Here is a 27,403-nt window from a genome sequence, read left to right on the forward strand (position 1 = left end):
CGTATGACTTTTAGTGCCGAGAGTGTCTGAGGACAAGTTCGGCTCACTAAATGCAGGTCCTTTGATTTGACATCTTTAGGCGATCTGCGCGTTGTGATGTGGATGAAATGATGATGAAGACGACACATACACCCAGTTCCAGCGCCAGCTAAATTAGCCAATTAAGGTCAAAATTCCCGAACCTGCCGGGAATGGAACCCGGGACCCCTGTCACCAAAGGCCAGCACGCTAACCATTTAGCCATGGAGCCGGATGTACTGTTCCGTAATAAATGAGCTACGAGTATAATTAATGTAAGAACATCGTATATAATACATGTTTACATGCAATGGAATATAATTACCACTTAAACTATTTTACTACCAGTATTAATAATATTGTTAACGCATTTGCAACAGTATAATATATGCCAATATTCAATCTACAGTATTCTATCCACCTGCACCTATTGCAAACTGAACGTCAGCAGATCAAAATCTGTTATTCATAATGTAACAAATAATGCGGCGATCTTGAAACGACTACATCATTTGAATGACAAACATAGGGGAACACATGCATCTGTGGAATTAGTACTAAAATCTAAATTGTAATTCCGTTGCAACATTGCCCACATCTAAGCATTTAAATTTTCCGCCAGTGAATTCAATCGGAGGACTACCGGAGGTCTCCGGAGGAGCGCTGTAATCGTATTATCCGATTCAATCAACAGGAGGTCCGCCTCCTCTTCACAGCGCTACCTTGGTGTGCCTACGTGACCGTGACCGTGTACCTGATCAGTTGTTAATTAGAACTCCAGTTAACCTAGAATGCATTGGTAGTATTTCTTCAACCTTGTCGATCGGTAAGCTGCAAATAAAGGAACTTTTGGTAATTGTAGTTCGAACAGTGTTAGCAGTTCATTGTTTTAGATCCCGGTGCTACTTTTGTGTAAAATTTCAGCGCTTCCCCCCCCCCAAACTAACGATACAGATCTTTTATGTCAAGTGAAATGTTGCATGCATTCCCAGTCTGTTTCTCAGTGTGTAGAATATTTATTTCCATTGGTTAACTGGTCGTTACACATTGTGCTGTGATTTATACTCCTGTCATGCTTCATACTGGGCATTATTACTACTAGTACCGGGACCAAGCGTGCCTTAATGGTTTTAAATTTCCAAATAAGACGTTACCAATTTCCGGTTCGGTTTCGAAGTGATAGCTTTGTTGTTTAAAATTGAGTTTTTGGTACGTATCGCACTACTTCATGAAGTAGAGGTATCTGTAGACACTCTTTTACTAAAACTCTGTTGTAATTAGGATAGGCTTAATTGCAGTTTAGATTTGTGTAATTCTTCTTTATACCTTTCGGTATTCAGTAATTAACAGGTGTTGCAGGATAAAAATAGAGTTCGACTAAGTAGTATTGTAGTGTAGTCGTATATTCATAACCTTATTGTCTTGTGATCTTTGAGTACCGTACTATCCCCGACAATACATCCCCCCGTTCATTTTTTTCTTCACATAGGTTATTTTATTTTTCCTTTTATTTTGAACTTTTCCGTAAAGAATGGCTAAGGAGTGCAAGTGTAAGGACTGTGCGTGTGGCTAGGCATTGAGGGGTATGAGGGAGGAGATGGTGACCTTGAGGGAGATAATTAGGATTCTCACAAAAGACAGGAAAGAATGTACATGTTACAGTAGGTGTGCAAGAGGGAGAGGAAGGAAAGGGGGGAGTTGGAGAAGACAGGTGGTCTAATGTTCTAAGGGGAGGGAGACTGCAGGCTAAGGGCTCTATTCAGGATCAGAATTCAGGACAGGTGTCTGTGCGAAATCGGTGTTGCTGAGTTGTGTGGAAGTAGGAGGAAGGGAAAAGGTAGGATAGGGAACTGTAGAGTAGAAGATAGGAAAAGACAGGTGGAACAGTGTCATGGGAAGGAGAAAAGGGAGGAGGAAGTAGCTTCTGCAGCTATCAGGAAAGATAGGGCTGACCAGGAGGGGAGGGGATCAAATGAGGTGGGTAGGGTTGAGGCTCTGGTTGTGGGGGATTCCATCATTAGACATGTGTGGAAAGTGTGTGGAGAAAAGGGAACCAGAGTAGAGTGTTGTCCAGAAATTAGGTTGAGGCAGATGTTGAGGAAAGAAGAAGAGAGGGAGGAGGGGAAGGAGAAGGTGGTAGTATTTCACGTTGGTACCAACAACGTAAGACAAGCTGATGCGAGTACCAACATAGTTGGGGATGTGTGGAATCTGGTAAATGCAGCTCGGGTGAAGTTAAAGGGAGCAGAGATTGTTATCAGTGGAATTATGTGTAGGAGGGATACTGACTGGAGGGTGATTGGGAATTTAAATTAGACTATGGTGTGGGTATGTGGGAAAGTGGGAGTAAAATTTCTAGATCCTAATGGATGGGTAAGAGGTAGGGTACTGCACTCAGATGGCCTTCACGTAAACCGCAGTGGTACGTACAAGTTAGGAAATTTGATTGGAAGGGCAATAGGGGATGCATTCAGGGAAACGGGGTTGTTTAGGGAGCGGTGATAAGGGTACAGAGATCTGGAAGTCAAGTAGGGATGACATAAAATGTTAGTGTTGAACTGTAGAAGTATTGTAAAGAAAGGAATAGAATTAAGTAATTTAATAGATATATGAGATATAATAGATATTGTAATAGGAGTTAAATCATGGCTGAGAAATGAAATAATGGACGCAGAAATTTTCTCACGGAACTGGAGGGTGTATTGTAGAGATAGGATAGGAATGGTGGGAGGGGGAGTATTTATTCTGGTGAAGGAAGAATTTGTAAGCTACGAAAAAAGTTAAAGATGAAAAACCTGAAATTCCAGTTGTTAGGCTCATTTCTAAAGATAATAGGCAACTTGATATCTTTGGAATGTACAGGCCGGGAAAGGGTAGCGCTGACACGGATTCAGAATTATTTGATAAGATAATCAGCTATGTCGGAAACGACAAGGAAAGGAATGTGATTTTAGCGGGGGATCTGAGATACGAAATGTCAGTTGGGAAGGAAATGCGACCGACAGGAAGCATGACCAACAAATTGCAAATAAGCTAATATGGGAAGGACAGCTGATTCAGAAAGTGATGGAACCAACTGTAGAGAAAACTAAATAAAAATGTAAATAGACTCTGGGATGGGTTTAAAGCAATTGTTGAGGAATGTGAAAACAGGTTTGTACCTTTAAAGGTGATAAGAAATGGTAGAGACCCAACTTATTATAATAGAGAAATAAATAGACCAAGAAGGAGGTGCAGATTGGAAAGAAATAGAGTCAGAATTGGCTGTGAAAGTAAGGAGAAATTGAAGGAATTTACTAGGAAATTGAATCTAGCAAAAAAGGCAGCTAAGAATAACATGATGGCAAGCATAATTGGCAGTCATACAAATTTTAGTGATAAATGGAAGGGTATGTATAGGTATTTTAAGGCAGAAACCGGTTCCAAGAAGGACATTCCAGGAATAATTAATGAACAAGTGGACTGTGTATGTGAGGATCTTCAAAAGGCAAAAGTATTCAGTCAGCAGTATGCAAAATTTGTTGGTTGCAAGGATAATGTCCAGATAGAGGAGGTGACTAATGGTAAAGAAGTATTAAAATTTACATATGGTAACAATGACATTTAGAATAAGATACAAAAGTTGAAAACTAGAAAAGTGTCTGGAATTGATAAGATTTCTGGGGACATACTAAAGATAATGGCTTGGGATATAGTACCATATCTGAAGTACTTATTTGATAGACATCAAGCTGAAAATTACAGGCCAGTAAGTCTGACATGCGTTGCATGTAATCTTTGGGAAGGCATTCTTTCTGATTATATTAGACATGTTTGTGAAATAAATAACTGGTTCGATAGAAGGCAGTTTGGTTTTAGGAATGGTTATTCCACTGAAGCTCAACTTGTAGGATTCCAGCAAGATATAGTAGATGTCTTGGATTCAGGAGGTCAAATGGACTGTATTGCAATTGACCTGTCTAAAGCATTTGATAGGGTGGATCATGGGAGACTACTGGCAAAAATGAGTGCAATTGGACTAGACAAAAGAGTGACTAAATGGGTTGCTATATTTCTAGAAAATAGATCTCAGAGAATTAGAGTAGGCAACGCTTTATCTGACCCTGTAAATATTAAGATGGGAATTCCTCAGGGCAGTATTACTGGACCTTTATGTTTTCTCTTATATATATATATAAATGATATGAGTAAAGAAGTGGAATCAGAGGTAGGGCTTTTTGCAGATGATATTATTCTGTATAGAGTAATAAATAAGTTACGAGATTGTGAATAACTGCAATGTGACCTCGAAAATGTTGTGAGATGGACAGCAGGCAATGGTATGTTGATAAACGGGGTTAAAAGTCAGGTTGTGAGTTTCACAAATAGGAAAAGTCCTCTCAGTTTTAATTACTGCATTGATGGGGTGAAAGTTCCTTTTGGGGATCATTGTAAGTATCTAGGTGTTAATATAAGGGGAGATCTTTGTTATGGTATTCACATAAATGGATTGTAAATAAAGGGTACAGATCTCTGCAGATGGCTGTGAGGCTGCTTAGGGGTTGTAGTAAGGATGTAATTTAGAGGGCATGTAAGTCTCTGTTAAGACCCCAACTAGAGTATGGTTCCAGTGTACGGGACCCTCACCAGGATTATCTGATTCAAGAACTGGAAAAAATCCGAAGAAAAGCAGCTCGATTTGTTCTGGGTGATTTCCGACAAAAGAGTAGCGTTGCAATGTTATGTTGCAAAGTTTGGGCTGCGAAGAATTGGGAGAAAGAAGACGAGCTGGTCGACTAAGTGGTATGTTCCGAGCTGTCAGCGGGGTGATGGCATGGAATGATATTAGTAGACGAATAAGTTTGGATGGCGTCTTTAAAAGTAGGAAAGATCACAATATGAAGATAAAGTTGGAATTCAGGAGGACAAATTGGGGGCAAATATTCATTTATAGGAAGGGGAGTTAGGGATTGGAATAACTTACCAAGGGTGATGTTCAATAAATGTCCAATGTCTTTGCAATCCTTTAAGAAAAGGCTAGGAAAACAACAGTTAGGGAATCTGCCACCTGGGCGACTGCCCTAAATGCAGATCAGTTTTGATTGATTCTCCTGTCATTCTGTTCTTTCATATATGGTTCGTTTCATTACAGAATTGTGGGTTTTTTATGCATCTTTTCACTGAAAATCTCAAACCTTCTCTGCTACCATTTGCAGGAATTTTGATTTAACTCTATTTTGGCTGCCTGAATGCCAGTTTATTTTAGATGTTTGCATCGTATTAGGATGAGGTGGTGCGTTACATTTCCATGGTTATGTAGTTGACTTTGTACCGCAATTTATATAGCCTAAAGTGTTTGTTCTCTACTTAACCTAATAACCAGAATATCTCTTTTAGATATGTTAAATATTATTTTAAAATGCGGGAATATAACAGTTATTAATTGTGTTTAAAGGACTGTTTTCATGAAGGTATTAACTGCTGTTGTTTGTGTCATCAATCCGTGGACTTGGTTGATGCAGCCTTCCATGCCATCCTATCCTCTGCTAACATTTCCATGTAACTACTACATTCTAAATCTACTCTAATCTATTTATCATATTCATGTTTTGGTCTACCCATACTATTCCTACCACCTACACTTCCCTTCAAAACTAACTGACCAATCCTGGGTGTCCTTATATTTGTCATTCCTTTCCATCCCTTCTTCTCATCAAATTTCACCAACTTATCTTCCTCTCACCAATTTTATCTATGATCTCATCATTTGTGATATCTACCCATCTCTCCTTCAGCATTCTTCTGAAACACCGCATCATGTGGTTATCTAACTTAAGTACTGAATGTCCATTATGTGAATTGACCATTTTTTTAATGTTATATGTGGTACAGATATCAAATTGCGTAATTTTTGCCTTTAGTCATGTAAAGTGATGGATAAACTAAGTATGGTGCTTGGTTTGCCGGAATGAAGGAAGTCTTTCCCTCAATTTGCTCAGCAAAGCACAATGACTCAACCAGTAATCCACTATAAAACTGGCCACCACAGATCCAGATCGATCTATTGAGTTATATGAGTAAAACTGAGTTGCATCTCGTGATACATATCTCAAAGGAGGATTAAGACTGAAGTCACTGGTGAGATACAACCTATGACAATGAAGTTCGGTGAATGAAGTCACAACGGTTGATCTGGCAACACTGGTGACACAACGCTGCACCTGCGTAGCGGCAGGATTTGACCACCTGTTCCCACCGTTGTTCAGTTCAGCATCATGTGTATGCCGTGTGGGACCTGTTTGACACACTGTGTGTTTAGTGCATTGGTTCTGAACTGTAAACAGGAACATGAAAGCCCAAAAGATCAATGTATAGTTTTGTTTTAAGTTTGGCAAGACACCGAAAGTAACACATGCGATGCTGGTACGTGTTTATGAAGATCCAGCACTGTCCTTGAAGTGTGTGTACGCATGGTTCGCCCGTTTTCAGCGGAAGACCGGCGACAGCTGTCAGTGACAAAAACATTGAGAAGGTGAGGATATTAATCATGAACGATCGGCGATTAACTGTGCGCATGATAGCTGATGAACTGCAGATTAACCGTGAATCCGTGCGACAAATCGTTACCCAGAAGTTAGGGTAGAGGAAAAACGTGTTCTCGTCTTGTGCCACATCACTTGACTGACGATCAGAAGCAGGCACATTTAGAGGCTTCACAGGATTTTGTCAAAACGACGGATGCGACACCAAATTTCTTGAACTGTATGGTCACTGAGTATGAAACCTGGTGTCTCTGGTATGACCCTGAAACGAAACAGGAAAGCATGGAATGGCGTTCTCCGGGATCCCCTCATCGAAAAAAGGTCAGAGCCGAAAAGTCACGTATCAAAACGATGCTTTCTCGACAGTCAAGGCATTATCCACAAGGAATTTCTGCCTGAGGGAACGACGTTGAATGCTGCACGGTACATTGAAATTTTCACCCTTTTCAGGAAACATCTACGCAGGATATGACGCCAGTACGCACAACAACGTTCATGGCTTTTGTCCATGACAAGGCTTGCCCACACACAGCCATAGTCAAACAAATCATGGCAAAAAATTGGGTGGTGCAACTTGAACATTCCCCATACTCGCCAGATCTTAATCCCCCAGACTTCTTCCTATTCCCACGACTCAAACTCGCTTTGAAAGGAAAGAGATTTGACGATATTCCTGACATTCATGTAGACGGGGCATTTGAACACCATCCCAAAGGAAGCCTCCTTGCAAAGTTTCCAGGAGATGTATCGCCGATCTCAGCAGTTCATAGTTATGGGAGGGGACTATTTTGAAGGAGAGCAAGGTCGCTGCCGAGCATTGTTCAGTACAGGACTTTTAGTGCCGGGAGTCATTTGAGTTTACTCCCGCAGGGGGCTTGCGCGTTGTGATGAGGATGAAATGATGATGGAGACGACACATGCACCCAGTCCCCGTACCAGCGGAGTGAACCAATTATGGTTAAAATTCCCAACCCTGCCAGGAATTGAACCCGGGACCCCTGTGACCAAAGGCCAGCACGCTGACCATTCAGCTATGGAGCTGGACACTTTGTAGATTTCGCAATAAGATGAATAAAGTGCACTGTCCGCCTCATGTGCATCTTGCACGCTGTCAGCTGAAGCCACCGTTGTGTAAACATCTTGTGACTACAGCGGCAATGAAGTGGAAATTGCGGAGGTTCCATTTCGTTTGATTATGATAATACAAATGTAGGGTCTGAACTTCCCTATTTGTGCTTGAGGGAAAACATTGCACTGGTTCGTATGTGGCACAAATATTGTAAACTTTTAAATACTGAGTTGACAGCGGGATGAATCTAAGAAAAGGGTGATAAGTATGAACATCGTGTGAATAGATCGGTAATTTTATACTTTGATCCTTGCATCCCATAACAAAGTGTGGCTTGGCCTATCGAGTGACTGCTGCCCAGCCCTAAACCTTCAGATTAAAAGGAGATGCGTGTTCAGTGCGAAAAATTCCTGTCATTATTATTTACACTGGGGCATTATCTCACCTTAAGATGTTTTCTCAGTTGTTTTTGTGTAGGCCGAGTGGACCTCGAACCGGCCTCTACATTGAGAAAAAATCCCTGTCCTGACCGGTAATCGAACACGAGTCTCCCGATAAGTGGCAGACTCGCTACCGCTAGATCGCAGCGCTGTCATGACTTGAGAGCATAAAAAATGATTAGTTGCATTTTGTAAGCAGGAAACTGGTGGAGTCAAACGGAGTTTCGAAATTGACACACATGTAGCCAATATGGCGTCAGATTAAAATATCTTCCAACGGTAGCTGAATTATTATCATCGTTAATTTTCTTCCGCCTGACATATGAGGTATTTGAAGGGACCCCAGGGGCTTTCAAGGTGGGGTGTAGATGGTTAGCCGAGTATGGGATTACTTCTACTTGTTGTGCCATGCATTTCATTTTCAACTTTGCTGGCTGACCTTCTTAGGTTAACTCTTGTTCTTTTCTGACCCAACAGTATTAGTTTTCGTAGTCGTTCATTTTCACGTTCTTACTGCCCCGTCTCTCCATTCTTCTAAGGATTGGACCTCTTTCTTTCCTTCATTCTTTCATTCTTTATTTTCTCTTCCTTCTGAATAGAGTTAAGAGAGGACGATTGTCAAGTTGCATTGCTACTACCACGAGAATAATGGCATCAGCAAAAGAAAAGTAAAGGCCAAGAAGGGCGTGAAAATACTCCCCAGGTCTCAAACAGGGGATCAGATAGGATAGATGAGAAAGTGTGGAGCCAGGTAACAGTTCAAAACAGATCGTAGACTATAAACTATATCTGGACAATGATAGCTAAAAGTAGAAAATAAACAACAACAAAAAAATAAGGCAGAATGAGACCCTCTTTCCCCTCTCGTGCCTTTTCCTGTTCCCCCCCACCCAATCCGTCTTCCCAAAACTTACCATGGTCCAACTCTACTTGGGCATACCAGTGTGAGTTTTACTACAGTGCTTTTTAACTAGACATCAGCCTCATAATCTTTGTTTTCATTCCCTTTCGAACTGCAAATTTTATTATAGACACATCCGGCAACTGGGGATTGTATGATTTAAGCTTCATGTGTGTGACACTATTGCTATATTATTTGTATGCTGCTTCTGTTTTACTTTAACCACATAAAGCTCCATTTCTAACAGAGGAACCTTACAAGTATTATACTTACAATCTGATGAATCATATTTCCAAGACATTTAACGTCATACATGAAAGCTATAGTATATGATGACTTGAACATGTTATGTGGAAAATATTTTTGGACAATTTCTTGAACTCACACAAGAATAATTTTAATATGAATACCACTAAATGAATTTGGGTCACGTACCATTGGAGTCTTCGTACAGCATTATCACTGTTGATCTGATGATGCACTTTAATGTGTCAACTTGTGCCTATTCACTTATTTTAGTAGCTTTTATGTCTTGTCTAATTATTGTCTCTGAGATGATGATGACTGAAACTAGTACCACCAGGACAGATATTCACACAATAAGGATGTATTGAATAGGTGGACCATTATAGTTCATTCTTTTCTTGTAATTGCAATTCAGTACAGAACAACATTAAGTTTATAGCTTATGATTACAGCCTTGTCTTACTCCTGTAAGTACCTTCAGCCAAGAATTTATTTGATCATCAATTCTCACTGCTGCCCTACTGTCAACATAAATACCATTCATTGCTTTTGATAATGTACCCGTAATCGCATAATGCCCCCAGTACAGCAAACATGTTTTCCAACAGTACTCTGTCATATGCCTTCTCAAGGTCTACGAAACAAACTTTACTGTCTATTCTTCTTGAAGCAGTTTTCAACCTGGTGCATACTTAAAATCTGATCATGATAGCCCCTCTGTAATCTGCAACTACACTAGTTTTCATTCAACTTACTCTCAACCACTGATTGCACACTTCCTTGCAAAATGCCAGTGAAGACATTGCCTTGTATATTGATTAAATGAGATACTTTGATAGCTGTTGCAATCCTTCCTGTTCCCTTACTTATAGACATGTGCAATTACTGCTTTTGTCCAATCAGAATGTATGTTAGTAACATTTCATACTAATCTTATTACCTACTCTGTGAAGTCATTTCATCCCTGCCTTCCCATTATATTTTACCATTTCAGGTCTGATTTCACCTATTCCATTAGCTTTATGACGATAGACTTTAATTACCATCCTTTTCACTTCCTCCACTGTAATTTCACCAACACCATTGTCCTCCCCATAGAAGCTGGGTTGTTTGCAAAGTCACCAGGGAGATTTCCTTTTTCATTGAGAGGATTTTAAAAATAATCCCTCCACATCTCCAGTGATTCCGTGGGATCTATTATGAGTTCATCTGATTTACTCAAAACACCATCCATTTCCTTTTTTTCCTCACTTTCTAAGGTTCTTTTCTACTCTCCATATAGGTTAGCCTGCTGCTTGACATAGCCTTTCCAGTTTGTTACCAAAATCTTCCCAAAACATCTTCTTGGAACCAGCAGCTATTTGTATCACTCGGTTTCATTCATCTATGTAAAAATCCATGTCTGCATTAGTCCTTGTTTAGAACAATTTCTGATATGCCTTCTTTTTTTTTACATTGGCAAGCTGCTCCCACTTCATTCAAACCACCATGTATGCTTTTTCCCTTCTTTACATTCTGTTGTTTCTAGGCACTCCCTTCCTATTCCTATTACAGCAACCCTGTGTGCCACCCATCCTCTTTTCATATCCTGAATGTGCTTACCTTCCATTGTTTGGAACTTTACACTAATCATATCCATGTACTTGTATCTAATTTCCTCATTGCAGAGATTTCTACCCTTAATAATCTGCAAACAGATTCCACTTTCTCTATCCTAGGCTAGAGATACTTAGTTCAATATGGATCGCATGGTAATCTTGCATCTTCCGAATGGATTTCTTTGATTCAGAGTTGGTTATGATATAATCTATTATGCATCTGTGCCTCTACCCTCCCGTGTGCACCAGTGAATAGTGTTTCTCTTGGAGAATGTATTTGTAACTGTTAATTTCAACCAGCACACATGTCCAGAATATGCTCCCTTTTCTCATTAGCTTCCATGTCTTCCCCATATTGAGGAGTTTTACTATAATAACAGTAGAAAACCAGTGCTCAGCTCATAAACAAATAATCATCTTATGAAGACTTATTAACAAATTAATGTGGAGAATTCACAATATCAAAGTGAAAGAATAGAAACCTCTGGATTGTGATGTTACCCAAATATGTTGAAGTCAGATGGATAGTTGAGGTCACAAATAAGGAGATCATGAACAAGGTTGATAAGGAAAGAAAGGTTTGGCAAAATTAGATCTTAGGTAAAGATTCATGAGATGCATATTGAGAAACCCTGAACTCGTTCAGCTGATTTCAAAGGTAAGTATATAGGGTAGGGATTTGTTATTGATAGGGAAATGATACAGATCTGAATATATGTATCAAACTAGTTAAAAACCTGCAGGGTAATGCAGGATATGATGACATGGAGTTCTGTATCTAACTAGTCTACACACCTGCAGGGTAGTGCAGTATATGGTGACATGGAGATCTGTATCAGACTAGTCTTCAGACCTAGGGGGGGGGGTTGTCACTGATAGTGAAGTGGTATTGTCACTGGCTTCTCACCATGGTGTCTATGGTTCAGTCCCGGCCATTGCATGTGGGATGTTTGAAATAAAAGCCTTGTCGCTGTGGAAGACTGAGCTCTGTAAAGACGGAGAACTACAGGCCTGCTTGGTTACTTGGTTGGTCTGTGAATATTAATATATATCCTGTAATTTTTTTTCAGTAAAAGTCAGTGGAAATAATTTTAGCTCGTTTTCAAATAAAGACATCTGTTGCTGTGTGAGATGGACCAAAAAATAGAAGTCAAGGAGGAACCTGTCTGGCTTGAAGGCACAGCAAGTACATCCTTGGTAAGTATCAATGCTGATTACTTTATCGTGCTCAGAATCAGAATCAGTGGCCATCAGATGAGTGGGTTGTGGTTGTTGATATTGGAACCTTGCATTCATGATTTTTCCCCATACTTTAGAGAATGAGTGCCTTCGTCTTACCTACAGGGCACCAGTAAGATTCCCAGTGAGTTGGACGTATCATTACTTGAAACTAAGTGCTGATTGTGGATTGGCTTCATGATCTTCATTTCTTAAGAATATAGCAGTGAAATTTATGTAACTCTCCATGACAAAATTACTGATGATGACTTGTCGGGTTCTTTCTGCCTAAAATCATAAAGCAGGAGGATCAAATCCACTATTGCAGTATTGATTATTTTACATCATCTTCTTTTGCACAAACATATTTACTGCTACTTTCCTCACTGGCTGCGGGTTATAGTGGCAAGTGTATAGGGAGTTAGCTAATTACTTTCTTCTTATGTTTTCTCCTGATTGGAGGGGCCGATGACCTTCGATGTTAGGCCCCTTTAAACAACAAGCATCATCATCATCTCCTCCTGATTGGATAGATTTTATCACATTGACAGTCGACTTAGCTAATTAGCTTTTGCAAATTTTATATAATGGGCCTGTGTGTTCATGTGGGCAAGTTGTGAATTTTTTCGAATTTTTAAAAGTTTTTTTGAACAATTTCTCATGTTGTATTGCCTCTGCCTCCACTCAATTCATTTTTCACCTTTCTTTTATTGTTATCAGTAATTTATTTATGAGTTTTTACTTCCTGATTTGATAGTTTGTACTGGCAGGTGAAAGATATACTGCCATCTCCAAGGTGAGAGTTATATTAACCTAACTGTGAACCATTCTGTTGCATTTTTTGCAAAATTTTAAATGCAAAACAAACCAAAATATCAATTCATTGTAGAAGCTACTGAAAAACAAAGATATGAAACCCCTATGGGTGGGAGAAGCAGATGAAGAATACACCCATATATCGCCTGCCTTTTGTAAGGGGTGAATTAAAGGGGTGACTAACTGTACCATTTCCTGCCTTTATTGCCGACTAGACTCAGGGTTCGGTAAAGCGGTGGTCCTGTTCGATGAATTTTGGGCGACTCAAAAAAATTAATCTATACTTATACTAATGAGTATATTGACAGGAAGAATGGACATATATATTGAAATGAGAAACGCTAATGGGGTAAAATGGATTTATTAATCCCGAGAAAAACATATAAATGGTCCATGCTAAATGGAATATTATAATAATAACCGAAATCGACCTCAAACCAGCCGTAAATATAATTAATTACACTGCGTAAAGCGCTTACAAGAAATATTACAATTTAAACAACCAAACAAGATCGGGTTCAGGCCCGACAAATTACAGTGAATCCTCGTAACTATACAGGGGAATTAGTCGTCAATATAATTAAGTTGATTGGTTAAAATTTGAGCAATTACAGGTTAATTAATTATGAGCTGACGTTATAAGAGCTGACATACAAACGGTCAACGATCTAAAAAATTGACGAATAAGCCTCTGACGACAAAATTAATTGACGATAAATTATTTGACGACTAAATTATCTGACGACTAAATTTATTTGACCCATCGTATTTTAATGGTTGACTACTCCGGATAAGAACCATAAATCCAATATGATTGCCCGTAGGCCGTGTTGTAACACAACGTCTCTGTGATGAACCGGTAGGACTAATACATTCGTGAAATAGCTAATACAAATATTTACAGTCCGTCCAAATTGCGGATACAAACATATAAAGACACTATGGCATAAGGGGGTTCCCTAATTAACTTATGTACTACACAGCTTCGACCGTGAGCTCGCGGGCTCACCAAATCAGTCCAGGCAGAACTGGAAATCAATGAAATCAGCTGACGAGCTGACATGCACCAAAATTTACACAACAAGACATAAATCACATAAAGAACGCAGAAGATCACACCTGTGGAAAGAACTACATACAGATATATATATACACACTAATGATGATATCTGGGGAGTCGAACTCGTATGCAGACGGCGTCAGATTTTGCGTCTTTACAGACAAAAAGTTGTCAATATTCTCGGCTCTGTAACAATCAGCTGTTGAGGAAAAACAAATACTGAGCTGTCGAGGGAAGGCACCCTCAGGGCGACTTTCACTTTCACACAGTAGGGGAGACATATTCTCTGCCAGTGGTTCACTTGACTAACGGTACTGCAAGTGGTCAGGTCTTGGCCTGCTACACAAATATTCTCGAGGCAAAACAAGTGAAGAAAAGCCTTCTCTACTTCTTAGCCGATGCATTCTTTACATTTCTGTGCTGGCTAACTTAGCACTCACGTATTAAGGCTCCCTCAATTTTCAAAGGCATATCTCGCCTTAACACATATATTAGGCCTCATTTCAAGCCTCAAGCATGTCAAGCCTCTGCTCTCAATTATCTTGGGTTCGTCCCCAAGTGTTACCCCTGACTTGCCTTCCCGTAATTTTAAAAGAAACTAACTATCTCAACGTAGGACAGCCTCGCACAACAATTTCCGAGACAGCTGAAATAATATTAATATAGCATGCAGAGAATTACCTGACTAACTTTATGCTGCTAATTACGTGAATTACCCAACGGTGTTGGCGGATGGCCTTTGTTCATATCAATGACTCTCTTCCCCAAATAACTACAGCAAACGTGGAATAACATAAAACACACAAGCAAAAAAAAAAAATGAACACAAACAGACTAAGTAATTCCTAATGCGTGACCCTCTACCCTTTTAACTAAAATAAATATGTACAAGTGGCATAGGTGAAAAGCATGCACACCCCCTTTGCCAAATATTTACCGTTACATGAAACAAACCAGACTACAGCTGTAATAGCTGTTATTTAACAAGACTAACTCGTAGCTAATTTCCCTAACCTGAATGTACTTTCCCTACAAGTATATCATGCCATTTAACATTGGATTCTGGTACTTATCTTTCGTAGTCAGTCGTCATTCACCCCGGATTCCACAGCCACATGTCTAGGCTGTTTAGCTGCTCATAATTCCGGTGCTACACAATGGTTGGCAGGTCCGGATGTTGATACCACGTTCCTCCATGATTCTCTCCTGGGTTTCTGCAGAATACAAGTAGATTAATACCAACTTCTTCACCGCTTAACGTGTACACTTTACACGATGCCGATCCTGATGTTAGGCTGTAATTGGCTCAGCCTACACATAAATATTAGTCCGAAGTATGTGTCATCAGTTTAAGGGTTCAAACCCAATCAACATAAGTTTATGTAGCGGCTAAATGTACGAGACGCACACGACACATGTAACCCGCTCAAAAACCGCTGTGAGATACCGGTCACAGTTCGGGTGTTCATCAATCTCACGTGCAGCGCTCGAGCTTTAATTAATTTGAATTTCTAAGTAAAATCTTCGCGGGACCAACTCGTGGTCTATGGACACGGCGAATTATAACTTAGGACATTAAACTGTCCTGTAACTGTCTTGCTCGAGATGAAAATAAAGTAAACTATACACGCGCACAAGTGTATAACGGTCCTTTGTTAATACAAAGAAAGTCTCCCGTTCGCGGACAGCATGTTACTCGCACCACCAAGTTCAGAAGAATGAGGACGCTTATCCCGCTAGGGCTCCTCAAGTAACCACCTACCCCTTTGTGTCACGAGGCGCACCCACGGCTAACGGTAGCTGGGTGACGGTTGACCGGTTTTCTCCTTGTCAACGACTTCTCGTTCAAATGAAATTATTGAATAGAGACTCGAAATGACATTATTACGATCCAAGAGTGAATGATAGTTATGACTGCAGGTGATCTTTAGTTTGGAACTGTGGAATCCTAGCTTAATGGGGAAATGACCGCTGACGATCTCGAGATGCATTACTGCGAGTTCGAAGTTGGTCATCCTGGCATCTTGTTGTAGAGCTCTCTTCGTTTGAATCTAGCCACTCCCACACAAAATTCAGTAAAGTTTGAAAGTTTGAACATGGGTAGCGTGCATAGTAACCATGGCAACGACTCGCTTCGAATTCAAACTGGAGAGCTACCCTCTGGAAAATTCCATTCCATACCGCGCCCAGCTTGCTTATAACGGAACTTCAGAGTTCGTACCCTGCTTCTTGCATGCGAATAATTGATGCGTTGCTAAGATTACCGTATTACGTATATTGAGGCATTCAGGGAATGGCTCACAACAGATGATAACTTTAAAAACATAAGAACGTGATGAACACCATGGGTCAACTTTACTTGCAGTTAGTTGTGCCTGGTTGTGCTCCATCAGCAATAATCACTACTATTGAGGAACTTGTACCCCTACTGTCTCCAGCTGGGTCCGTGATATTGTCAATGGGAGAGGATTAATATGGGAGTAGTATTGTTATACGATGAACGCAATGGGTCTATTTTCCCCGTGAGTGGTGCCACAATGTATAGTTTACTGCAGGTCTACATTACCTATGATTAGTACCACTATATGAGGAATATCGCAAATCTATCCAGCATCCATGGTTTGTACTTCTATGTGAGTAGTATCATAGGTTTCTGTTGCCCGTGGGTAGTACCATTATGTGTGACATACCCCGGGTGTGCATTACCTGTGATTACTGCTACCATGCGATTCTTCATTACCAGTTGTTAGTACTACTATAGGTAAAGCATAATGGTTCTTCTTTACCAGTGATTAGTTCTACAAGCTGTGACAATGATGTTTGGTGAATAGTCCTGTACTATCAACATAGATTAACAATGCGTGCCAGTGACCTTACTGTCCTTCGAAATAGTCCCCTCCTAAAACTGTGCACTGCTGAGTTTATAATACCCCAGACTTAGCTATGCCATATTTCTCTAAGAAGTTCATAGTTCAACCCAATGCCTCTTCATCTGCTGTTGCTACTGTCCTTCTTCAAGAAAATGAACTCGGGAGGAGGCCTATTGCCTATGCGTCTAGGACCTTATAGGCTCAAGAAGCCAAGTACTCCATGAATTAGAAGGACTTGCAGTCCTGTTTGCCTTGGTGAAGTTCCGCCTGTATCTCGAGCATGTTAAGTTTGATTTGGAAACTGACAATTAGGCTTTAAGTTGGGTTTTAGCAAGGTCCCGTCCTATTGGACATATCGCTCGGTGGTCTATCCGTATATCGGCTTTGCAGTTCAACGTGGGACACATTAGGGGATCAGAAAATGTGGTCGTAGATGGATTAAGCCGAATGTTTTCTGGTGACATTGAGTCCATTGAACAGGAGGAAAGTTCTTTCCCTTCTATCATCGAAACACCTTCTTGTGGGGAACATGTCGTCCCTTATGCACCGAGGAATGGGGTCCTGTATTGCACTTCAAGGCATGATACGAAGATGCAAGTAGTCGTTCCAGCTGTTCTTGTGCCTATGATCTTCAAACACTATCATGAGAGCCCATTATGGGGATATTTAGGCATATTCAATACCAGAGAGACAATCAGAGAGATATTCATCTCAAAGAGTATGGACGGCGAAATCAGGTAAATTGTTAAAGCCTGTAAACCTTACATGCTTAGTAAGCCCATCTTGTTTACTAAGCTAGGGCTATTGTCATCCCATCGGGCCGATGACCTTCGATGTTAGGCCCCTTAAAATAACAAGCATCATCATCATGTCATCCCATCAAGCATCTCGTTCCATGGAGCGTTTGTATACAGATTATGTCGGGCCCTTCCTTCAATCGCAGGGCAACGGAAACAAATTCATCCTTGTGTGCGTAGACGGTTTCACTAGAGTTTCTTTGTTATTTCCGACTAATACGGAACAAAATGAAGTTCTCACTTTCAGTTTCGGACTAAGCTGGCTACCGCTCAGTCGACCATTTCTTGCCTATTACTATTTTTTTTTCATTTTGCGTTTGCCAATATGGAGTCTCTATAATGCTAAAGCATTCACATCTAATTTATTCCGCAAATTTTGTTTCAATTTATCCATATCCCATGTCACTACTTCCGCTGATTATCCTCAACCATTTCTGGCTAAGCCGGCTAATTGTAATCTTCGATCTCTTTTGATAGCCTTTATTATGAAGATCATTCTAGGTGGGATACTTCTCTGGACTGGATACCTTTTGCACTATAAATGGCTGTTCATGGGTCCCATAAGTTTACACCTGTCTCTCTCGTGTTTAAGTTTATACCTAATATGCCGCTCGCTGTCTAATATATGGTCCATCAATGAAATATTGCCAGAGGCAATAGATCCCGATTATATCATGGATCTGTGGAAGAAGGCTAAAAGGAACCTTAAGGCTTCTCATAAGGAGGTTAGAGAGGGATACGATCATGGACAGAGACCTACCAATCTAAAGGTCGGTGATCACGTTATGGTGAAGAATGTCGTACCTGCAGGCAAGCTTGCCCCCAGATTTCATGGGCCATGTATTATTTGGATTTCTTAAGACCAATCACACTTTTGGTGAGCAATACATCCTCTGAAATATTTTTAGGGTTCACTTGTATGAAGTAAATTCCGCATGAAATCCCTGTTTTTCAGTGTGGGCCACTATGTCACGACAGCGAGAAAGTAGTTATATTTCTATTCTTAACAGGTTAAAATCTTAAAATTCGTTATTTAATTGTAAGTTGAAAAGTGGAGACTTTCTGCCCCGCTAAAATACATCTAGGGTATTTTCTGTTCATGTACCACCTTATACAAACCTTCCCCTCTGGAACGATTTGGTTTTCTTCTGTTGCTCTTCTGCCGTTACTTTCCCCTTGCCTGCAAAACCGACCCTGCATTCCTCACATTCATCCCCCATGCCGCCTGCCTTATCTGCACCACCAATTCAAATATCAAACTCTCTCCAAAAACAGTCACTGTCGCCCAGTAAATTAAAGTTTCAGTGCCCTAATTGTAATCTGCGGTCGCTGGCACGGGTTAAGGGCCCACCATGCTCTGGCCGATTCTCCTTCGAGACGGCGAACTTGAGCACAATCTTTACCGGTAAGGGCTGAGGTGCGGTGCCACAACCACCTACTTCATCATGCGGGCAGTGCTACAATATCTGGTCCGTTGCTACCCCTCTAAAGGTAGCGGGAGTGATGTATCGGGGCGTCCGGGGGACCCCACCCTGGCATCTGCAATGGCATCCGCTCTTGTTGTCAAACTTGGACAGTACTTACGGTACTTGTACGGCTTCATGCATACTTCAATATCTATTTATGACATAATAAGTTAAAAATGAACTCTCCATGAAGAAATTTTCTGAGTTCAACCTTCAGATTCCAATTTTTCTATAAAGTAAAATTTCAAAACAGTGACAACTGAGGAAGGACCTTAGGGGTGGAGGTCTGTACCGGAGGTACACCCGCCCCATGCATCTAAAACTATTGTCTTACAGAAGGCTATCTGTAATGTAAACAGTGAAACTACTAGTACAGGAAGTTTGGGCATTATTTGACAGATGTATCTACTATCAACTTGGATGCGCCCTCTGGGGTGAGAATGAACAATTCATTTTCAAAGTAATTTTGTGTGTCAAGGTTTGTTAAGCTGAATTATTTATAGTTTGTTTTGGTGTTCTAAAGTTATCAGCACTTCTATTGCTTCCCACCTACATTTTTGGGAGGTCCACCAGCTCAAGGTAATTTCAGATTCTGCTTAACAATGTGATAGTCTTCGAAAGCTATCTCGAGGGGAAGGTTTCACATTTTTAACAATGTAAATTTCAAACAAGTCTAAAGAAGTTAGGGAATAAAGAGTGAGGAACTTGATATTGAGGTGACTAGGATCCAGTCAGCTCTTAGCCTCTGTAACGTGGAGTGCAAGTGTTCGCCTCCTAACGTCAGACAGTGAGTACTGTGAACATTGTAGAGCAAGAACGCTCTTCCTGAGGGGATCCATCTCCTTTAGGAGCAGTAGTTCCCATGTACAATTTGTAATTAGGGAGCTTCAAGCTCAGGTTGTTCATCACTTGTTAGTTGATTATTCTGATTTTTCTAATAGTGTTACCCAAGCTGATGAGCTAGATTTTGTACCTGATTTTGTTTTTTGCTTAGCAAAGTGTAAAGTTTAAAAAGGAAGAAGAAGAAGGAACAGAAACATAACTCAAATTGCAAAGTTTTAAATTAATCTTCCAATATTTGTATATCCACCCATTCATGTCCACACCTTCTTTCACCACGTCATTCCACGATATCCCTGGAATAATAATAATAATAATAATAATAGAGTAGTAAGATTAGCATGGAGTGTTGGTAAGGTACCTTCAGATTGCACAAAAGCAGTAATTGCACCTATCTATAAGGAAGGGAAAAGGAAGGGTTGCAACAACTATCGAGGTATCTCATTGATTAGTATACCAGGCAAAATATTCACTGGCATCTTGGAAGGGAGGGTGCGATCAGTCGTTGAGAGGAAGTTGGATGAAAATCAGTGTGGTTTCAGACCACAGAGAGGCTGTCAGGATCAGATTTTCAGTATGTGGCAGGTAATTGAAAAATGCTATGAGAGGAATAGGCAGTTGTGTTTATGTTTCGTAGATCTAGAGAAAGCATATGACAGGGTACCGAGGGAAAAGATGTTTGTCGTATTGGGGGACTTTGGAATTAAAGGTAGATTATTAAAATCAATCAAAGGCATTTATGTTGACAATTGGGCTTCAGTGAGAATTGATGGTAGTATGAGTTCTTGGTTCAGGGTACTTACAGGGGTTAGACAAGGCTGTAATCTTTCACCTTTGCTGTTTGTAGTTTACATGGATCATCTGCTGAAAGGTATAAAATGGCAGGGAGGGATTCAGTTAGGTGGAAATGTAATAAGCAGTCTGGCCTATGCTGACGACTTGGTCCTAATGGCAGATTGTGCTGAAACCCCACTGTCTAATATCTTAGAACTTGAAAATAGGTGCAATGAGTATGGTATGAAAATTAGCCTCTCGAAGACTAAATTGATGTCAGTAGGTAAGAAGTTCAACAGAATTGAATGTCAGATTGGTGATACAAAGCTGGAACGGGTCGATAATTTCAAGTATTTAGGTTGTGTGTTCTCCCAGGATGGTAATGTAGTAAGTGAGATTGAATCATGGTGTAGTAAAGCTAATGCAGTGAGGTCGAGGTTCTGATGAACAGTATTGTGTAAGAAGGAAGTCAGCTCTCAGATGAAACTATGTTTACATTGGTCTGTTTTCAGACCAACTTTGCTTTAGGGAGCGAAAGCTGGATGGACTCAGTTATTCATAAGTTAGAAGTAACAGACATGAGAGTACCGAGAATGATTGCCGGTACAAACAGGTGGGAACAATGGCAGGCTGCTTCTCGGAATGATGAGATAAAGGCTAATTTAGGAATGAACTCGATGGATGAAGCTGTACGCATAAACCGACTTAGGTTGTGGGGTCACATGAGGCGAATGGAGGAGAATAGGTTTCCTAGGAGAATAATAGACTCTGTTTTAGAGGGTAAGAGAAGTAGAGGGAGACCAAGACGACGATGGTTAGACTCAGTTTCTAACGATTTAAATATAGAGGTTTAGAACTAAATGAGGCCACAGCACTAGTTGCAAATAGAGGATTGTGGTGACGTTTAGTAAATTCACAGAGGCTTGCAGACTGAATGCTGAAAGGCATACCAGCCTTTAATGAGAATATATGTAATTTATAGTAAATATTATTACTCTTATCATTTACTTTCTTATTTATTTATTGGATAGAAAATGTCCCTGTGAGGAGGAAGATGCTTATTTCTTAAGGTTGCTTGTTTCAGATACTTGTTATTAATAAACTTATCCTTAGCAGGATACCATTTTGGCATTTGCTGGAAGTAGGTTGGTAATGGTCCAACACAGAATCGGCACCAAAACTCACCACGCGCTCTTACTTCACGGTAACTCGTCACGCTTACTGAACACACATTATCAGGCTTGGTGTTTGTCATTATTTGTTAACATTAAAAAAAACATGTAAAAGTTAAGCATTTCAACAGAATACTGAAAACGAATAGGAATGCACTTCCAGTTGGCTGTGGTGAGGGCATTCAGAGGATGAGTAAGAGAGACACTCCCGTTGCCTCTCTCTCTGCATGGTCGACTTGACTGCTACACTATCTATCTTTTACAAATATCCCTTTCTAAAGTATACTGGTTTGCGAGTGTATTGTTTTCTCCGATTTTGCAATGAGCCAGAAAATTCCTGCCTATAGCAAGAAGAATGAACACACTAATAGTGTCCCGATTTTGCGACTGTGTTATTCTGTATTGCGAATTTTAGCAAGTGGAAGGTGCGTTAGCGTATCTACCCATAACTTAACGAATTGTGTATGATTGACCTGGAAAAGGGAAGGTAACTTCATGCTCTGTGTCTGTTGCACAGCACTCGAAGTAAGTCTGCACATCCAGGTTTGCCGAACTCTCGGAGACGCTTTTACAATGGGAACATCCAGTCCACCCCACACCCACTCCTTCACGGTGGGTACTGCATGGGTGTGGAACTCCATACCGGACAAGTACGGAGCCAGACTTCAGGCGCCTCGATCAAAAACCAGTGTAAAAAATATTTACTGTCTCTTCAGTTGGGGCTGTTACTTGTGTTAAAATTATTACAGTTGTTTTTAAAATTTTCACTAGCATCATAATTAATAATCATCTTAGTAGTATGACATTTCTAATAGAGTTGTAATTGTTTTACAGGATAGTTTTGTTAGTAATTACCAACTTACTGTAAATTGTATTGGTTTCACGTATTTGTTAATTTTTGTTTAGTGTAAGAGAAGGCTCGATATGCTTAACTATGCGAAGAAAGACGAGTAAAATAATTAAGTAAATTCAATAAAAAAACTGTTCAGGTCCACTTTTAGCTCTTTCCCGCAGAAAGTGGCTCAGCTGTCTTCATTTCATGTGGCGAGTGTTCCCTTTCGGTTTAGGAGGATTTTGCATGGTTTCTAACACAAATGCTCCAATTGGAACAGAGGATTTACATTGTGTGTGTTTTGTTGTAAACTCCTTATCCCGACAAACATGAATGATCTCTTTGGCGACAGGAGCTGATTTTGCATTAGCTCCTCACATGTACTACATACAATATATCTATTTGAGGATATACAAATCTATAATTATGATATTTATGGAAGTACTCTCCATAATTCTGTAAGTCACATTTTACCTTATTGGCAAGATTAGGATATTATTTTAGAAATGGGTTCGTACATGGTTTTAATATTATATTCAACACCCTAGTAATTTATATTTCTATTACGGTTTTGTGTATCTCTGTTACTGTAGTCACATCCTAGTTTGTGAATCATGGGCAACGGCTGAGTGGCCTAGTAAGTGGTCCTGAGGAGTTGCGATACCAGTTGCTCTGGAGGGACATATTCTGAGTCATGGCCCTCCTTGTGTTCAGGCATCTAGGATTGTACATTCCACTTGTAGTCCGTCACCCGTTAAAAGAGAGATCTTCACTTGGAGTATGTGTAAGTAAGGGGACATCTTGCCCCACAGATTTTCTACCAAGCTTACTCTGTAACATCTTAAACAAGCATCAGACGTATGGGAGTGACGGAGTTCCACTGCCATTTGAGTGTCTCCTTTGAAACGACATTCCGAATTAAATGGAATTCGAAGGGAGGCTTTCACTATTAATGGAGCTTGTGGAAGGAAGAATGTAGAGCTCAGTCAGCAAATAAGATGCATCTGGATGTGCTAGCAGTGAATGATGTTGGGGTAAGGGGAGATAATGAAGGGAGAGGAGATTATGATATGTACTTGATGGGTGTTCAGAGGGGAAGGACAGAGTATGTGGTAGGACTGTTCTTCAGGAATACTGTTGCTCGCAAGATAGTTTCCGCTAGGCAGTTACATGAGCAAATAGTGTGGGTAGATTTGGCAGTTGGTGGAATTGGGACTGAAATTGTCTTACCATGTGAGGGGCACATGGTTCATGTTTGTGGGTTACTGTAGTCACGTCCTAGTTCGTGAACCATGGGCAACGGCTGAGTGGCCTAGTAAGTGGTCCTGAGAGTCGGGATACCAGTTGCTATGGAATGGGAGTGGGCATCTCGGACATATTCTGAGTCCTGGCCCTCCTTGTGCTCAGGCGGCTAGGACTATACAATCCACCGGTGGTCCATAACCCGTTAGAGGAGAGATCCTCACTTGGACTATGTGCAAGTAGGGTAGCATCCTGCGTCATGAATCAACCGAGCTCAGAACATTTTAAGCAAGCCTCGGACCTATGGGAGTAACGGAGTCCCACTCCCATTTGACAGGCGAGGGACTTCTTGGAAACAACTTGGCGAACGAAATGGAATTCGATGGGGAGCTATCAATATTAATGGGGCTTATGGAAGAAAGAAAGTAGAACTGGCTGAGTCAGCGAAGAGGATGCATCTCGATGTGCTAGGAGTAAGTGATATTTGGGTAAGGGGAGATAACGAGGAAGAGATAGGAGATTATAAAGTGTACTTGACGGGTGTTAGAAAGGGAAGGGCAGAGTCTGGAATAGGGCTCTTTATCAGGAATACCATTGCACGGAACATAGTTTCTGTTAGGCACGTAAATGAGCGAATGATGTGGGTAGATTTGTCAGTTGGAGGAATTAGGACTAGAATTGTGTCCGTGTATTCACCATGTGAGGGTGCAGATGATGATGAAGTTGACAAGTTTTATGAAGCATTGAGTGACATCGTGGTCAGGGTCAACAGCAGGGATAGAATAATGCTAATGGGCGATTTCAATGCGAGAGTTGGGAATAGAAGTGAAGGATACGAAAGGGTGATTGGTAAATGTGGGGAAGATATGGAAGCTAATGGGAATGGGAAGCGTTTGCTGGACTTCTGTGCTAGTATGGGTTTAGCTGTTATGAATACATTCTTCAAGCATAAGGCTATTCACCGCTACACATGGCAGGCTAGGGGTACCAGATCCATAATAGGCTATATCTTAACAGACTTCGAATTCAGGAAATCTGTTAGGAATGTACGAGTTTTCCAGGGATTTTTCGATGATACAGACCACTATCTGATCTGTAGTGAACTAAGTATCTCTAGGCCTAGGGTAGAGAAAGTGAAATCTGTCTGCAAACGAATAAGGGTAGAAAATCTCCAGGACGAGGAAATTAGACGGAAGTACATGGATATGATTAGTGAGAAGTTTCGAACAGTAGACAGTAAGCAGGTTCAGGATATAGAAAGTGAATGGGTGGCATACAGAGATGCTGTAGTAGAAACAGCAAGGGAATGCCTAGGAACAACTGTGTGTAAAGATGGGAAAAGGCGAACATCTTGGTGGAATGATGAAGTGAGAGCAGCTTGTAAACGTAAAAAGAAGGCTTATCAGAAATGGCTCCAATCAAGGGCCGAGGCAGACAGGGAGTTGTATGTAGATGAAAGAAATAGAGCGAAACAAATAGTTGTTTAATCCAAAAAGAAGTCATGGGAAGATTTTGGGAACGACCTGGAAAGGCTAGGTCAAGCAGCAGGGAAACCTTTCTGGACAGTAATAAAGAATCTTAGGAAGGGAGGGAAAAAGGAAATGAACAGTGTTTTGAGTAATTCAGGTGAACTCATAATAGATCCCAGGGAATCACTGGAGAGGTGGAGGGAATATTTTGAACATCTTCTCAATGTAAAAGGAAATCATCCTGGTGGTGTTGTGAACAGCCAAGCTCATGGGGAGGAGGAAAATGATGTTGGTGAAATTATGCTTGAAGAAGTGGAAAGGATGGTAAATAAACTCCACTGTCATAAGGCAGCAGGAATAGATGAAATTATAGTCGTCCCCGTGTAAGGACGTACCCTAAGGGTGCAACCATACCCTTTCTCCCCTGTAATGTTCAAGTATTGATTTATAGTAACTTTTCTTGCTGTTGGGTCTTTTTCAGTGTCGGTAACCATACAGTTTAGGGACCCTACTTGCCGATACGACGTCTTACATTTACCGTTAATCTGGCACGTTGGCAACGTTCAATCACTGTTCTAGCGTGAATTGCGTGTTGCCACCGCATTGGTATTAAAGTCACTTATGATACATTTGCGAGAATATTTAAAGAATATTTTCTTTTTCTGTGGGATTGTAAATCTATTTGGCTAATACCAGGTAAGTAGAATTGTGGCATGTTCGGATAATGCATTTAATAACATAGTTTGTGTGAAATGATGAGCACAACATTTTATTAATTACGTTCCTATTTCGTCCCATACTTATACGAACAGAATTCGATTGGGATGTCTAAGAAGGAAGAAGGAAGAAAAATGTGCAAGAACTCCTCCGAAAAGGAAAGCAAGGTTACGTCCTTTACAAATATCAGGTCAAGAAATGCTTGTACATTGCTACGAGCAATTGAAACACGAACTATGACGAAGAAGGTATCAGTCGCAGTGATACGAAGCTAATGGCAAGAGTTTCATTATTAACTGGGGTAAGTGTTCGTTTTTATCTTGTTTCTATGATAAGTTTCTGACATAATGATAATCAGTTCAAATGAAGCAGTATTTCATTCTGAACCTAACCTAACCTAATCATGTAGGCCTATACCATGTCTTGTGTCGACTTCGATACGGTTTGTAGACTTAACCTTTGTGTATTCCTGTTGACGTACGGTGTATGTGTATGTAATATATTTCTGTGTGTGTATTCTTACAGGGTAGTGGTGAATATATATGTTATATGTTATATTTTATTTAAAAATCTTAGAATAATTTATCTTCATCAGGTGTCTTTGGTTTCAAATGTGCGTTTCTCTTTCAGGGTCGCCCACATACTCCTGGAATAAACCACACAAATCTGGACATGATGTTCAAGGAGTAATTCGTCGACCTGTGTCTGAGGGAGGAAGACTGGTTATTGTTCATGCTGGAAAGAAAGATGGCTTTGTACCTGGTATGTTCTTACTTTATTTTACTTCATTTTATTATAGTGAGGTGATCTCTCTTTTCATAGTTATGAGGGTATTTAGGGTTTGTAGTACGGATGTAAAGGGGGAGGGCACGTAAGTCTCTGATAAAACCCCAACTTGAGTACAGTTCCTCTGTATGAGACCCTCACTAGGATTACTTGATTTGAGAACTGGAAAAGTTCAAAAGAAAGAAGCACGATTTGTTGTGGGTGATTTCTGACAAAAGAGTAGCGTTACAAAAATTTTGTCGAGTTTGGGCTGGGAAGACTTGGGTGAAAGGAGACGAGTGGCTGGACTAAGTGGTGTGTTCCGAGCTGTCGGTGGAGAGGTGGTGTGGAATGACATTGGTAGACGAATACGTTTCAGTGGTATTTTAAAAGTAGGTAAGATCATAGTACAATTATAAAGTTGAGGATGAAAAGTGGGGCAAATATTTGTTTTTGTTTTTTTTAAGAAGGGAGTTAGGGATTGGAGTAATTTACCAAGGGAGATGTTCAATAAATTTCCAAATTCTTTGCAATTATTGAAGAAAAGACTAGGCCTATCCCTGAAACTACAT

General features: G+C 40.4%; 1 long non-coding RNA gene across 1 annotated transcript in view; it reads left to right on the top strand.

Annotated features, from left to right (window-relative positions):
• Positions 1 to 717: 717 nt before the first annotated feature.
• The window catches only part of LOC137501076 (uncharacterized), a 44,078-nt gene continuing 17,392 nt past the window's right edge, over positions 718 to 27,403 (top strand). Inside the window, exons 1-2 of the long non-coding RNA XR_011018335.1 lie at positions 718 to 844; positions 11,864 to 11,990. This is a non-coding gene — a long non-coding RNA (uncharacterized lncRNA). The remainder of the gene's footprint in view (positions 845 to 11,863; positions 11,991 to 27,403) is intronic.

The sequence above is a fragment of the Anabrus simplex genome, chromosome 5 (genome assembly GCF_040414725.1).
Source record: "Anabrus simplex isolate iqAnaSimp1 chromosome 5, ASM4041472v1, whole genome shotgun sequence".
Classification (NCBI taxonomy): domain Eukaryota; kingdom Metazoa; phylum Arthropoda; class Insecta; order Orthoptera; family Tettigoniidae; genus Anabrus; species Anabrus simplex.